Raw genomic sequence first — 15457 nt, 5'->3', positions numbered from 1 at the left:
AATTGCACCTTATACTTGCAGAAATTGAGCTATGTTTTATTAGAGCATAAGTTAATCACCTACTACTTAACTGCTTTGACCAAATCTTTAGTTAGTAGTTAGAATTTTGTTAGTCCTTTATTTTCTCTAAATCTCCTTATTCAAGGAGTTTGTTTAGCAAGTAGTTTAGTCTTCCTCTTCCAGAGGAGTTAGTTCAGGGAATTGGTTTTTCACTCTTGTATTTAAAGGTTTCTTTGATTCAATAAACATATCAGCATTTAATGCTTCTCTTGTTCTTATATGGCATCAAGAGCCTCAACAAACTCTAACGAGTAAGATACTATCCTTTTTCTCTCTCACTCACCCTCCACAAATGGCCAACACTACTGGAGTTGTCAATGCTGATAACAATTATGGTGTGATGGTCGTCCAATTTAATCCTACGTCACAATTTCCCATAAAATTACAAGGCAGTCACAACTTTGCAACTTGGAAGGCGTAATTTTCCATGCTTATGCATGGTCATGATCTTTATGGTCATCTAGATAGGTCTACTCCTGCTCCATCTCGCACTATCACAACTGGCAAAGTTCTCACTGCCAATCCTACATTTGCTCTTTGGTTTCGTCAAGACCAACTCATTCAAAATGCACTTATGGAATCTGTTGATCCAACAATTGCCACTACTGTTGCAGCTGCAAAGCCTAGGATGTATTGCACACTGCATATGCGAACAAGTCCCAAACCAGAATTTTCAGTCTTCGCGATCGACTTGCGCGACTCATAAAAGACTCCCAACCAGTCACTGAATATTTGCAAAATATGATCCATGGCTGACGAACTCTCTACTGCAGGTGCCCAGTCACAAACTCTAAACTCATTATTAAGATCCTGAGTGGTCTAGGACTAGCATTTTGTGGTATTTCTGTTGCAACCCATGCTCGTGACTCCACTATTACGTATGAATAACTCTATGAGAAGCTTCTTGACCATAAGCTTTTCCTTAGACATGGAGAGTCAAAGAAAGCTTCTAACCAGATTACTGTTGCTGTTGCTTCATTCAACAAATCTGGAAACTCGAACAATCATCGCTCCAACAATAACAATGGCAGCAACCAACAATGGTGATACAACAATCGCTTCAATTCACAGAATTAGGGGTGATCTTCGGACACCAATAACTCTTATGATGGTGTTCGCTGCCAGTTGTGCAACAAACCAGGTCATGTTGCAAGTGAATGCAAATCCAAATCTCACAATCATTTTGAGGCCAAGGCAAAATATGTTTTGGGAATGCACGCATCAGCAAATCCTTGGATTCTCGACTCTGGACCATCTCACCACATAACTGATAATCTTCACAACTTGCAGGAATACAATGGCATGTAGCAGGTCTCAATGGGTGATGGTAACAAAATACCAATAACTCACACTGGTTTAACTCAATTACATGCATCAAATAATATTTTTAAACTCTCTAACACTCTCTGTGCTCCTAGCATTAAACGCAACTTACTCTCTGTCTCTAAATTTTGTCAAGATAACATAACCTCTATTGAATTCTTTCCGTTTCATTTTTCTGTGAAGGACCTGGAAATGCGGAATCTGTTGGTGCACGGTCGGAGTAGAGACGGTCTCTATAAGTGGCCAACATCACCTTCCATATCCTCTCCTAAAGCGCATTTGGTCTCTACCAACACATCCATCTTCAACTGGCATCGATTGGGTCATCCACACACAAGAGTTTTAAATTTTATTTTGAATAAATTTTCGTTACCATGATCGCGAGGCAAATTTTTTGTTTGTAATTCTTGTTCATCGAATAAGGCTCATCGCCATCCTTTTCAGAATCTTATTTTATCAAGTATCAAATCGTTTCAACAATATTTAGTGATTTATGGGGTCCTTCTCCGGTTTTATCGATTGACAAAAAATCATACTACTGTATTTTTGTTGATCAATACACCAAATATACTTGGCTATATACATTAAAAATAAAAGTGAGGTTAAAGACCTTTTCAAAACTTATCAAGCATTAATGGAACGTCGTTTCAATACAAAAATTCTTTCTATCTATATAGATGGTGGTGGAGAATATAAAAGTCTCGATCCATACCTAATTTCTCAGGGTATTGATCATCTTTTATTTCCCCCATACACCCCTCCCCCCCCCCCCAAAGAGTCGCTCTTCCCGAAAGACGTCACAAACATATTATTGAAATGACAAGAACTTTACTTCATGAAGTTTCGCTTCCACCGACTCTTTGGTCTTTTGCTTGTCAACATGCGGTTTATCTTATAAATCGCTTGCCAACCTCACTTTTACAAAATAAATCATCTTTTCAAATATTATTTGGTAACGATCCATATTATAATTCTTTAAAAATTTTTGGGTGTCTATGTTTTCTCTGGTTCACACCCTATTCAAAAAATAAATTAGAGCCACGGTCAATACCTTGTGTTTATTTAGGTTAATCTTTAAATTGTTATTGTCATCAATGTTTTGATCCAAAATCTTTCAAAATATATTTATCTCGAGATGTAAACTTTTTTGAAAATAATTTTCCTTTTCAGAATATATTTTCAAATATTTCCTTAAATTTTAAAACCCTTATGTGGGAAAACCTAACTGAAACTAACCCAACAAAATCTCCTATTTTTTCTCCTCCCATAATCAGTGAATTACCCAACCTTATACTTATTCCAAATACATAAACCAACACTCAAAGAAAAAATATTGTCTCCTCTGCCTGTGCTCCAATACAATCTGCAACTCCAGGTACGTCTTTTACTTCTCCTTCTACAAATTCTGTTGTTCCTCCTGATATTAATGATACCCAATCGTATCCCCCGTTGCCATCCCCAACAGTTATCCCAAAAAATTCAAATGTCTCCTCTCCTCCACAATCACTATCCCAAGAAATTCAAATGTCTCCTCTCCTCCACAATCACTACGTACATTATCACCAGTCCCTTCCTCAACACCTATATATTCTCAACAACCATTCACCTCAGTCCCACAGCCTCAATCACCATCTTTTTCAATTGTATACAGTCGCAGAAAGACAAAAATGACATCAACTGGCCAAACATTGTTGCTCGTACCACTGCTTCAACTCCGCAACCCTCACAATATTCCCCCGAACCTCTTCCAGTCATAGAACCACAACCACCTTATCTCCCTCCTCCAAATCGCGTTGTGACTCGTTCACAGAATAACATTCACAAATCGAAAATAATCCTTGACTTCATGGCTCACTTATTCCCCACCATCACCCCTACTAGTTTTAAACAAGCTAACAAACACCCGGAGTGGCAGAGAGCAATGAAAAGTGAATTTGATGCATTATTGAATAATCAGACATGGAATTGGTACCACACGACCCCACAAAAAATATTATTTCTTGCAAGTGGTTATACATGTTAAAGAGAAATGTTGATGGGATAATTGATCGCTACACGACTCGTCTTGTTTCAAAGGGGTTTACACAACGCCCTGGAATTGACTTTCATGCCACATTTAGTCCGGTTGTCAAACCGACTATGGTGTGCTTGGTGCTTTCGATTGATGTCCAGCTGAATTGGCCCATACGTCAGCTTGATGTCAACAACGCATTCTTGCAAGGTCACCTAAAAGAAGAAGAAATATACATGGTCCAACCTCTGGGTTTTGAAGATGAGCAGTTCCCCTCACATATATGTCGCCTAAAGAAAGCTATATACGGACTCAAGCAAGCTCCTCGGGCCTAGAACAATGAACTTAAGACATTCCTTCTCTATTTGGGATTTGTCAAGTCCGAATATGATGCATCGCTTTTCATTCGCAAAGTGTCGAACAACAAGCCATACCTCATATGTAAATCAGGCTATCTATTATCTTGTTGGCCGTTCTTCCATTAAGGATCTCAGAAACCTTAACTTTTTTCTTGGAGTTGAGGTGTTTCGTGTTGCGGATGGAATTACTTTATCACAATCCAATTACATCAGTGAAATCCTCTCTGAAGAAAATATGAAAGACTACAATTACGCAAAAACTCCAATGAGTTCCAATGAAGTGGTTAAACAAAATGATGGAGCGGAACCAACTGATGCTACTTGCTACAAGAGAGTTCTTGGAAAACTACCATACATGTCGTTCACTCATCCAGATATAAGTTTCTCTGTGTACAAATTGTCACAATTTATGCACTCCACATCTGAAGTACACTGGAAAGCACACAAACGAGTACTCAAGTATCTTCAAGGAACAATTCAGTTTGGTCTTCGCATTCAAAGAGATAATGATTTCAAGCTACACATGTATTCTGATCCGGATTGGGCTGGAGATGTGAGTGATTGAGCCACCACTACTGGTTACATACTGTTTTTTCGCCAAAATCTTGTGAGCTGGTCATCCAGGAAACAAAGAACAATTTCTCGGTCATCAACCGAAGCAGAGTATCGAGCGGTTGCAAGTGTACTTGGTGAAACAAATTGGGTGACGAATCTGCTAAATGAACTACATGTTTCACTTCCACAAGCATCAACCATTTACTGTGATAATGTTGGTGCACCTTATCAGTGCGAAAATCCAGTATTTCATAGCCGCATGAAACACATTGCGATAGACTTTCACTTTGTCCGCAAGCAAGTCCAACAAAATTAAGTTCACATTGTTCATATTCATACTGCAGATCAGCTCACGGATACTCTCACCGAAGCACTACCAAAGCCAGCCTTTGACAGACACTTATTCAAGCTAGGCGTAGTTACACATTGCCTAACTTGAGGAGGCGTATTAGAGCATAAGTTAATCACCTACTACTTTACTGCTTTGACCAATTGTTTAGCTAGTAGTTAGGATTTTGTTAGTCCTTTATTTTTTCTAATAAATCTCCTTATTCAAGGAGTTTGTTTAGCAAGTAGTTTAGTCTTCCTCTTCCAGAGGAGTTAGTTTAGGGAATTGATTTTTCAGTCTTGTACTTAAAGGTTGCTTTGATTCAATAAACATATCAGTTTTTTGTGCTTCTCTTGTCCTTATATGTTTGATCCCTTTTCGCTAAATCAGTTCTTCAAGGAGTCTCTTTTTCATCGGATATCTGAAGTGACCTTCTAAGTCAGTCTGCACTCTCGATCACCGCCCCTTCCCATTTAGCTTGAAAAGTATCAATTCTGAGTTGAAGATAACAATTACTACAAAGAAATAGCCTAACGTAAAGGATTGATTATTTTCTTTTGGGGTCAGTTTATGCTATCTTTTTCTTATTGTTTAATGTTTTTATTTTGGGATCTCCTTATTGTTCATTTTCTGTTTGATAGTTCTTTCAATTTTTGTTGTTTCGTTTGGTATAGGTGTTGTAATCATGTTGCATGCATCTATTTCTTTCTCGTGAATGCCGTCTCCCCAAATTTCTTTGGTATTTACATCTATTCTTCTTCTATCCCTGAAATAATATCCTTTGCTGCCTCTGATTCCCCTTGGATTCTATTTTCGTCTTCCCTTTTAATGGGCTTTTCTTCACAATTTTTTTAAAATTCTGAGTTTTTTCATTTTTAGTGATTCTTCACCTTTGTTTTTGACGTGATTTTTTGCATATTTGCTGGATTCTCGTGTTTAGGCATTTACCTTTACTTCGAGATGAAAGTAAATCAATTGTAAAGACGAGATACAATGAGGGAGCAGAGGAGACTTCATATCTCAAAAATGTATATATCTGCGTGGGAAATTGCAATGTAATTGTAGTGCAGGTAACCCCGAGGTTAACATTGTATTTTATCATATCTAGCTTTAAGTAAACATTGTTTACTCGTTTTCTTATGTTTATGTCTTGAGATAAATACTGGAATTAGGATGTTTGGAGTTTCCCCATTTCTGCAGCATTCCTTTTCTTTAACAATTTTTATACCTTAATAAATTATAAATGCAATGAATTACCATATTTTAAAGGGAAAGGGTAAAAAAGACCCCCTACTAGGAGAAAAGGTTTATTTATGTCATCCGTTATACTGTCATTCCACTGTTGCCCCCGACGTTATAAAATTAGTGCAAAAATATACCCTCCACCATGGCCAACATCATCCTACATGGCCTGACATTTTGTTGAGATGGACGGCACATGACATGCCACCTTACCATCTTCTCCGCCACTTCTTCTTCTACCACCATCTCCCAGTTCCCCAACAGCCATTGGGTATATGATGTTTTGGACAAACCCGCCTATACATTTTGACAAAATAACTTAAAACCCTCTTAAACTTGACACGCATTATTGGCTACATCTTTGAACTAACTATGGTCTTAATTACCCTCTATACTTGATTATTCGATAGTTGTTACCCCATTGGACGATCTCATCCCAGGAAAGTGGCGTGCACTCGCCTGCCACATGGATTTTTCTGTCTGTGGCATTTTTAAAAAATAAAATATTTTTTTTTTACTTTTTTAAGTATGTTACTTTTTTAGATAAATTGTTTTCAAATAAAATTTATAATAAAACTTGGCTAGAACTACATTATTTAGGCTAATTTATTTTTTTGGCTAAAAATAATAAAGTTTTAGTTATTCTTTTTTGAATTTGACCTGAAAATAAAGATTTATACAATTGAAATAAATAGTCAATGCATCTAAAAAGTTATAAAAAATACATAGTTTGAACTTTATTATTTTGGCTATAATATATAGCTCTAAATTATGGTGCTCTCAAATTTATTTTTTTTACAAATTTTACCTGAAAAAGTAAAAATACACAGTTGAAATTAAGGGTGGCAAGTGGGCCGGTTCAGGTCCGGGACTGGCCCGGGACCGCGGGCAAAACGGGCCAGGACCATTTGGCCCGGTTTTAGTGGGCCTGGGCCGGTCTCGTGGGCCGGTCCTATGATTTGGGCACGCCAGGACCGGGACCATTTAGCCCGCCAGGGACCGGGCCCGGACCGGTCCCTTAGCCGGCCAAACGGTCTCAACGGCTATTTTGTTTTTTAAAGTATAGTCGTTGGGCAGTCAAAAATAGTCGTTGGTTATTTATAAAATAGCCATTTAACCCCCTCCCCCCTCCCCCAACTTTGTTTTAATCCCAAACTTATTATAATTACACTTTTTTCCTATTTTCAACTATAAATGCCCCCTCATTCTTTCACTTTTTCTTACAAAATTATCAATCTATCACAATGTCTCTCTAATTTTCTTCTATAATTGCTACTATTTCTTACTTAATTGTTACAATTTGTGAAACAATTGTGAAGTTGGTGAATTGAAGCCTTCAACGATAATCAATTTTCAACAAGTTGTTCGTCAATTCGGTAAACTCGTTCCAACTCTTAAGTTTTAATATTATAATTTTGTTTGTTTTATTTATTTTCTATTACTTTATCAATTAAGATAGCTTCCTTAAAAAAATGTTTTGGTAAAAATAAGAGAAAATTCAAGAGTGACGAATCTAGTGCTCAATCTGTTCCTCCTCCACTGCCCCGGGCTCCCCGAATCAAACTCCATATCTGTCCTACACCTGCTATTCTTGATAGAGATAATAGTTTATTACTGAAAGTCAATTTTGCCATAATATTAGAGTTGGTGAACAATTAGACCATGAATTAATGAACGCTCTTTATTCTAATCTAACTATTGATGAAAATGATGACGAGAAAATATATTTTGATGAAACTCAACCAGATGATGATACACCAACTAGTCATGCTCCTGATGTTAACCCAACTAGTGATAACCCTGCTAATCCAACTGATATCCCATCTGATACTCCTATTACTACCCCTATTTTTTTCTTGACAACCTAGCAAACGGACGAAAACATCTACCGTTTGGCTATTTTTTACTCAACTAATTTTAGAAAATAAGGCTAAATGTAAAACTTGCGACAAGGAGTTAGTTTTTAAATATTTTGGATCGCGGGGGGGAGGGGGGATGGGAACTTTGGCTAGACACATATTGAAACACCCTCAAGATAGAGTGAGATATCTTCGTCTGAAAGCTTTAGCCGAGGGGAAAGATCTACCTACTCCTAGTCAGGTTGACCCTAGTACCGGTTCAAATCAATTTCAACCAGGAATTAATACTATTACCGGTGATATTTTATATTATGATCTAAAAAATGATCGGGAAGAATTGGCAAAAATGGTAATTGTTATGTGTTTACCCTATAGTTTTCCTTCTGACCCTAACTTTGTGCATTATATTAGAATTATTTTTAATCCTACTTATAAAGGTTTTCCTCGCACAACCGTAAAGAGCGATATTTATAAATATAAACATAAATATGAACAATATTTGCGCTATTTATTTACTTATATAAATTGTCGTGTTGCTATTACAACTGATATTGGTAGAAGTAGTAACGACTGTGATTACCTTACTGTTATCAGTCATTGGATTGATGAGGATTGGATAATGCAAAAGTGCATTATTTCTTATAGAATAATTAATTCACGTCACACAGGGCAGTTTATTGCTAGCACAGTTACAAATATTTGTAGATATTTTTGCATTAGTGATAAAATAATATCAATTTCAATGGATAATGCTACTAGTAACATAAATGCTATAGCCTTGCTTACCACTACGCTAAATCTTGCATTTAGTGATATTTTACATGTTAGATGTATTTGTCATATTTACAATTTAATTGTGGGTGATGGTATGAGAATTTTAAATATTGAAATTGAAAAGGTTAAAATGGCTCTTAACTAGTTTTTTTATTCAAACCGTAGAAGTAGACTTAGAGAATATTTTAAAAGATGCGATGAATTTGGCCTAAGAGAAAGAAAAGTTTCTAAACCTTGTCCAACTAGATGGAATTACATGTATGAAAGTTTGGTTATTGCATATGAATAAGGAAATCCCATAAACTCAATATTTAATGCACATGTAAGTGATGATGATGAGCACCTTACAAATGGGGATTAGGCTAATGTTAAAATACTTGTAGATTTCATATTGCTACAAATTAATTTTTTGGGCAATATTATCCTACTATTTCTAACTGTTTAGTTTATATTGCAGAACTTGCAAATTTGTTTGCTCGTTTTTCAGAGGGTGGGGAAATTTATAAACTTGCTATTGATTCTATGAGAAAAAAGTATAAAAAATATTTTTCCCTATTCCCCCTATTTATGATGTTTCTGGTTTGTTAAATCCTTGTATGAAATTAGGAGGTCCTCATTTTTGGTATGAAACTGTTTATAATGGTTTAGCACTTGAAGATGAGGAATTGTTTCAACTTCCGGAAGCAATAGCCTCAATTAGAATAAATGCTCAAACTATTTTTAATACTTATCAAGTTGCATTAAATCATGCTAGACCAAATGTTTCAACTCCTTCTTCTTCTGATTCTCAATCATCTAAAAGAACTGTGGGAGTAAGAGCACTTAGTGCTTAGGCGAGGTGTAGGGGTTCTCAAGGTTCTAGTAGTAGTGATTTTTCACAACTAAATGAGCTTGAAGTTTATTTGTCGCAGGGAATTGAGAAAGTGAATCCTGACGACTCCTTTTGTAATGACCCAATCAGTCATTTTAACTTTTAGAACTCCGTTCCCTAAAATAAAACTTTTCGTAGGTGCTTGTAATGATTTATGACTTGCGAGGATGGTTGGTTTGGGATTTGGAAGTGTTTGAGGTGAAACCGAAACACTTGGTTCCTTAAGTTGGCCTTGATGTGTTAAGTTTGACTTCGGTCAACATTTTTAGAAAACGACCCCGGAATAAAATTTTGATGATTCCAACAGCTCCATATGGTGATTTTGGATTTAGGAGCATGATCGGAATTTTATTTGGAAGTCCGTAGTGAAATTAGGCTTGAAATGGCTAAAATAGGAATTTAAAGTTCGAAAGTTTGACCGGGGAGTTGACTTTTTGATACCGGAGTCAGAATTCAGTTCCAAAAATTTTCATAGCTTCGTATGTAATTTATGACTTGTCTGTAAAATTTGAGGTCAATCGGAGTTGATTTGATAGGTTCCGACGTTGAATGTAGAAGTTGAAAACTCTTAGTTTCATTAAGCTTGAATTGGGGTATCATTCATGGTTTTAGCGTTGTTTGATGTGATTTAGAGGTTCGACTAAGTTTGTATGATATTTTAGGACTTGTTGGTATATTTGGTTGAGATCCCGAGGGCCTCGGGTGAGTTTCGGATGGTTAACAGATCAAACATTTGAGTTAAAAGCTACTGTAATATTTCCTCTTCTGTTGGACATTCTGAGCTGTGATCGAGCCCAGATATCGAGCCCAGGGTTGACAAGGTACATGCTCGAGCTAGTGTATCGAAGCCATGATCGAAGGTCCAACTCGAGGGCCATGATCTAAGGTTCAGCTCGAGGGCCATGATCGAAGGCAAGGCTCGAGGGCCAGGATCGAGACCCAAGATCGAGGGTCACAATTCTAGGCTCAAGCTCGATGCCATGATTGAGGATATGATCGAAGGACCAACTTCGATACCCTGATCGAGGCCATGACCGAGGTCCAGGCTCGAGCCTGTGATCGAAGCCGCGATCGAAGGCAAGGCTCGAGGGCATGATCGAAGGTATGGCTCGAGGCTAGGATTGAGACCCAAGCTCGATGCCCTGATCGAAGACACATGTTCGATGCCGTGATCGAGGCCCAGTTCCGAAGACTGCTGGGCAGTTTTATAAAAAGAGGGCATTCATCCCATTTGCCATTTTTGACGAGCTTGAGCTTGAGTAGAGACGACTTTTGGCAGATTTTCAAGGGAAAAACATTGGAGTAAGTGATTCTAACTCGGATTTGGTCTAGATATACAAGTATATCATTGTTTTCACCATAAATTAGTGTTTTGAGATTGAAATTTGGAAAACATTTAGAAATCTCATATAAACGAAATATTGAGATTTCGGTATCGATTCGGAGTCAGATTTGAGTGAAACTGGTATGGTTGGACTCGTAATTGAATGGGTTGTCGGATTTCATAACTTTTGCCGGATTCCGAGATGTGGGCCCCGCATGCGAATTTTTAATTAATTTCATATCTTTTCTTTAAAATGTAGTATTTTCTTATAGAATTGATTCCTATAATATTTAGTAATTGTATCGAATTATTTTGGCTAGATTCGAGCCAGACGGAGTTGGATAATCGTGGAAAAGGCCTTATAGTGGATTAAATTGGAGCAAGACAAGGTAAGTCTCTTGTCTAATCTTGTGAGGGAGAAATTACCTCATAGGTAATTAAGATTAAATAATTATTGCTAATTGTGGGGGCTACGTATGCACGAGGTGACGAGAGTCCGTGCGTAGCTATTATTAATACTAAAGTCCGGGTAGTTTAGGACTCAAATCATGTATTACTTATATAAATTGTATTCTTTGATTAATTAATATTAATTGATATATATATATATATATATATATATATATATATATATATATATATATATATATATATATATATATATATGAATATATTGTGAATTGTTTGAGAAAGATATTAAAGGATGGAAATCTCATAGGCTTGATTTTACTATTTAAATCAATTAATTGTTAAAAGAAATAGTTCTCCTCCCAAATTTATCTTATAATAAACATACTGTCCTTCCGGAGGCACATAAGAAAATGTCCTCCTTTCTTGTGGAGCGCGCCGAACGCCTCGGCAGGATAGATGCATCTATGGATCGAGTCGCACATCCCTCGGCAGTGTACACGACACTCTGGATCGGGCCATACGTACTCGGCAGAAATCGTGCTTAATAATAATAATTACACGATACTTTAATAATTTATTTCAGCTTGTGAAGCTAAGTAATAAATTGGAAAATCCTTGAAATTTAATGAATTATTATTCTTGCTTGTTTAGGAATTAATTGTTACTCCTGTAAATGAGATTTAATTGATAAATTAGAATTTATTTGAATTGAAGGAATTTAATTAATATAATGAGAATTGTTACATTTGAAGGAATTTGATTATTTTCGCTGATTAAATAAATTATTTGTAAATTCTGTAAATCATGCTGATTTGAATATCCTAATTTTATTTCAATTATTATTGACCCATAGTGAGTGTCAAAGTCGGCCATCTCGTCTCAACCACTTCGAGATTAGGCTTGTTACTTACTGGGTATACATTGTTTACGTACTCATGCTACACTTGCTGCACTTTTTGTGCAGGATCTGAGACAAGTACTAGTGGAGGACCTATCATCACATACCCACGTCATCCCGAGGCATAGTGGTGAGCTGCCTTTCTGAGCCGTTCTGCAACTATCAGTGTCTCTTCTTATATTTATATCCTGTCTATTTCATTTCAGACAGTATTTGGAGTTTTGTATAATCTACTATATGCTCATGCATTTGTGACACCAGGTCTTGGCACACACATTGGTAGAAGTTGGTATTTCTATTTTTTTTTTGGAATAAAAGTTTAACCAATGTACGATTGATTTATTAGTTGGCTTGCCTAGCTGTAGTGTTAGGCGCCATCATGACCTATAGGTGAAATTTGGGTTGTGACAACTTTAATTTTTTGGAATGGTAGAAGGACAAAGAAAAATACTTTTCGGTTCTTTCAAGGATGGCCCGAGATATTTTAACTACTCAAGCTTCAACAGTGGCATAAGAGAGCGCTTTCAGTCAAGCAAGACTTCAACTCGGTGATTATAGAGCGTCTATGAGGGAGATCTTGGAAAAATTAGTACTTTTCAGAGATTGGATTCGGTCGGAAAGAAGAAATTTTGGACTTGCTGAATCACAACCAGATGAAGACGAAGCTTACGATGAAATGCTAGCTGAACTTGCGGAGGATATTGCTTCGCTCGGAAGTGGCGATGACCACGCTACTTTTCCGCCACTACGCAACAGAAATTCCTCCGGACCTTGATAGATTTATGAAGTTTGTAAGAGATACCATGTAACTTGTATGAATAAAAATTAATATGTATTATGTAACTTATATTTTGGTACATCTTGATTAGTTTTTTTTTCTTCTCAATGGTGGTATTAGCACATTGTTGTGCTCATTGCATAGGGGGATGAAGACTAAAAAAGATATTGCCATATTTTTTAATGTTATAATAAAATTACAAGGCATATCTCTTTACAATAATTTTGTCTTCAGACTTAGATATTATTTTTAACATTCTTTTATCTCTAATTTCTATTTATTTATTTATTTTATATCCGTTGGGCCCACTTAGCCTGCGGGCCGGTCCCTGCAAAAAGACCGTTTAGCCCGTTTAATTTGGGACCGGCCCGGGACCATTTGGACCGAACCACTTAGACCGTTTAGGCCCGGGACCGGCCCACTTTTCACCCTTAGTTGAAATAAATAGTCATTGCATCAAAAGAAGAAATAAAAAGAGTGTACAATTGCAAGTTCATTATTTTGGCTATACTTTTTTTATTTGGTAAAAATAATGAATTTGTAGCCAATTTATTTTTTATTGATCTGAATCAAAAATAAAAATACACAATTAAAATAAATAGAAATTATATATAAAGAAAAGAAATTGAAAATATACACAACCGATACTCTATTATATTTGCTAAAAGTTTTTTATTTGGCTAAAATGATGTAGTTCCTACAAAATGTTTTACAAATTCAGCCAAAAATAAAAAAAGAAATATGCAATTGGAACAAATAAACATTATATCTTAGAAGAAATTAAAAACAATAAAATTTAGAGTAAAGTCCACATTGTATGTTAAGATGAAACAAGAAGAAATACATAGTTCTATCAAATAAATCATTATATATGACTATATGATAATTAAATATTCAAAAATAACCTATTTGAAAACTGATATTTCAATTTTTCTTCACTCTTACCCGCTTAAAAAAGAGTGCACCTAAACGCTTTACCACATCAGCGTACAATGGTAACCACTCTCAAAAGGCCAAGTTCAGGGGGCAATTAAGATCACGAATAGTATAAAGTTATTACTAATAATTCGTTCCAAGTTTAGGGGGTGTTTGACACCCATGCTAAATATTACTGCTTTCATAGAGTAAGGTTTGCAATTGGCAAAGCTGCATTTCTTAAATTTTCTTTTTTAGATAAATATTTTTCAAATAAAATTTATAATAAAACTTGGCTAGAACTACATTATTTAGGGTAATTTATTTTTTTGGCAAAAAATAATAAAGTTTTAGTTATTCTTTTTTGAATTTGACCTGAAAATAAAGATTTATACAATTGAAATAAATAGTCAAGACATCTAAAAAGTTATAAAAAAATACATAGTTTGAACTTTATTATTTTGGCAATAATATATAGCTTTAAATTATGGTGCTCTCAAAATATTTTATTTTACAGATTTTACCTGAAAAAGTAAATATACACAGTTAAAATTAAGGGTGGCAAGTGGGCCGGTTCAGGTCCGGGACCGCAGGCAAAACGGGTCAGGACCGTTTGGCCCGATTTTAGTGAGCCTGGGGCGGTCCTATGATTTAGGCCCGCAAGGACCGGGACCATTTAGCCCGCCAGGGACCGGACTCGGACCAGTTCCTTAGCGGGCCAAACGGTCCCAACGGCTATTTTATTTTTTAAAATATAGTCGTTGGACTGTCAAAAATAGCCGTTGGTTATTTATAAAATAACCACTTAACTCCCTCCCCCCCCCAGACTTTGTTTTAATCCCAAACTTATTATAATTATATTTTCTCCATATTTTCAACTATAAATACCCCCTCATTCTTTCACTTTTTCTTACAAATTCATCAATCTATAACAATCTCTCTCTAATTTTCTTCTATAATTGCTACTATTGCTTACTTAATTGTTACAATTTGTGAAACAATTGTGAAGTTGGTGAATTGAAATTTTCAACGATAATAAATTTTCAACAAGTTGTTCGTCAATTCGGTAAACTCGTTCCAACTCTTAAGTTTTAATATTATAATTTTGTTTGTTTTATTTATTTTCTATTACTTTATCAATTAAGATAGCTTCCTTAAAAAAATGTTTTGGTAAAAATAAGAGAAAATTCAAGAGTGACGAATCTAGTGCTCAATCTGTTCCTCCTCCACTGCCCCGGGCTCCCCGAATCAAACTCCATATCTGTCCTACACCTGCTATTCTTGATAGAGATAATAGTTTATTACTGAAAGTCAATTTTGCCATAATATTAGAGTTGGTGAACAATTAGACCATGAATTAATGAACGCTCTTTATTCTAATCTAACTATTGATGAAAATGATGACGAGGAAATATATTTTGATGAAACTCAACCGGATGATGATACACCAACTAGTCATGCTCCTGATGTTAACCCAACTAGTGATAACCCTGCTAATCCAACTGATACCCCATCTGATACTCCTATTACTACCCCTATTTTTTCTTGACAACTTAGCAAACGGACGGAAACATCTCCCGTTTGACCATTTTTTATATAACTAATTCCAGAAAATAAGGCTAAGTGTAAAACTTGCGGCAAAGAATTAGTTTTTAAATATTTTGGATCGCGGGGGGAGAGAGGTACGAGAACTTTCGCTAGACACATAATGAAACACCCTCAAGATAGAGTGAGATATCTTCGTCTGAA

At 35.9% G+C, this 15457-nt stretch overlaps 2 long non-coding RNA genes across 2 annotated transcripts; both read left to right on the top strand.

Moving 5' to 3' along the window:
* Nucleotides 1–268: 268 nt before the first annotated feature.
* On the top strand, nt 269–1926 carry LOC104094214 (uncharacterized). The gene is made up of 2 exons (XR_685812.2): nt 269–1387; nt 1567–1926. It is a non-coding gene; the product is annotated as an uncharacterized lncRNA (long non-coding RNA).
* Nucleotides 1927–4900: 2974 nt separating this feature from the next.
* Nucleotides 4901–12315, top strand: LOC108944750 (uncharacterized). Its single transcript, XR_011410106.1, has 4 exons — nt 4901–5198; nt 5311–5375; nt 5577–5706; nt 12082–12315. It is a non-coding gene; the product is annotated as an uncharacterized lncRNA (long non-coding RNA).
* Nucleotides 12316–15457: the final 3142 nt, after the last annotated feature.

The sequence above is a fragment of the Nicotiana tomentosiformis genome, chromosome 8 (assembly GCF_000390325.3).
Source record: "Nicotiana tomentosiformis chromosome 8, ASM39032v3, whole genome shotgun sequence".
NCBI lineage: Eukaryota > Viridiplantae > Streptophyta > Magnoliopsida > Solanales > Solanaceae > Nicotiana > Nicotiana tomentosiformis.
This window is presented reverse-complemented; position numbering and strand designations above follow the sequence as displayed.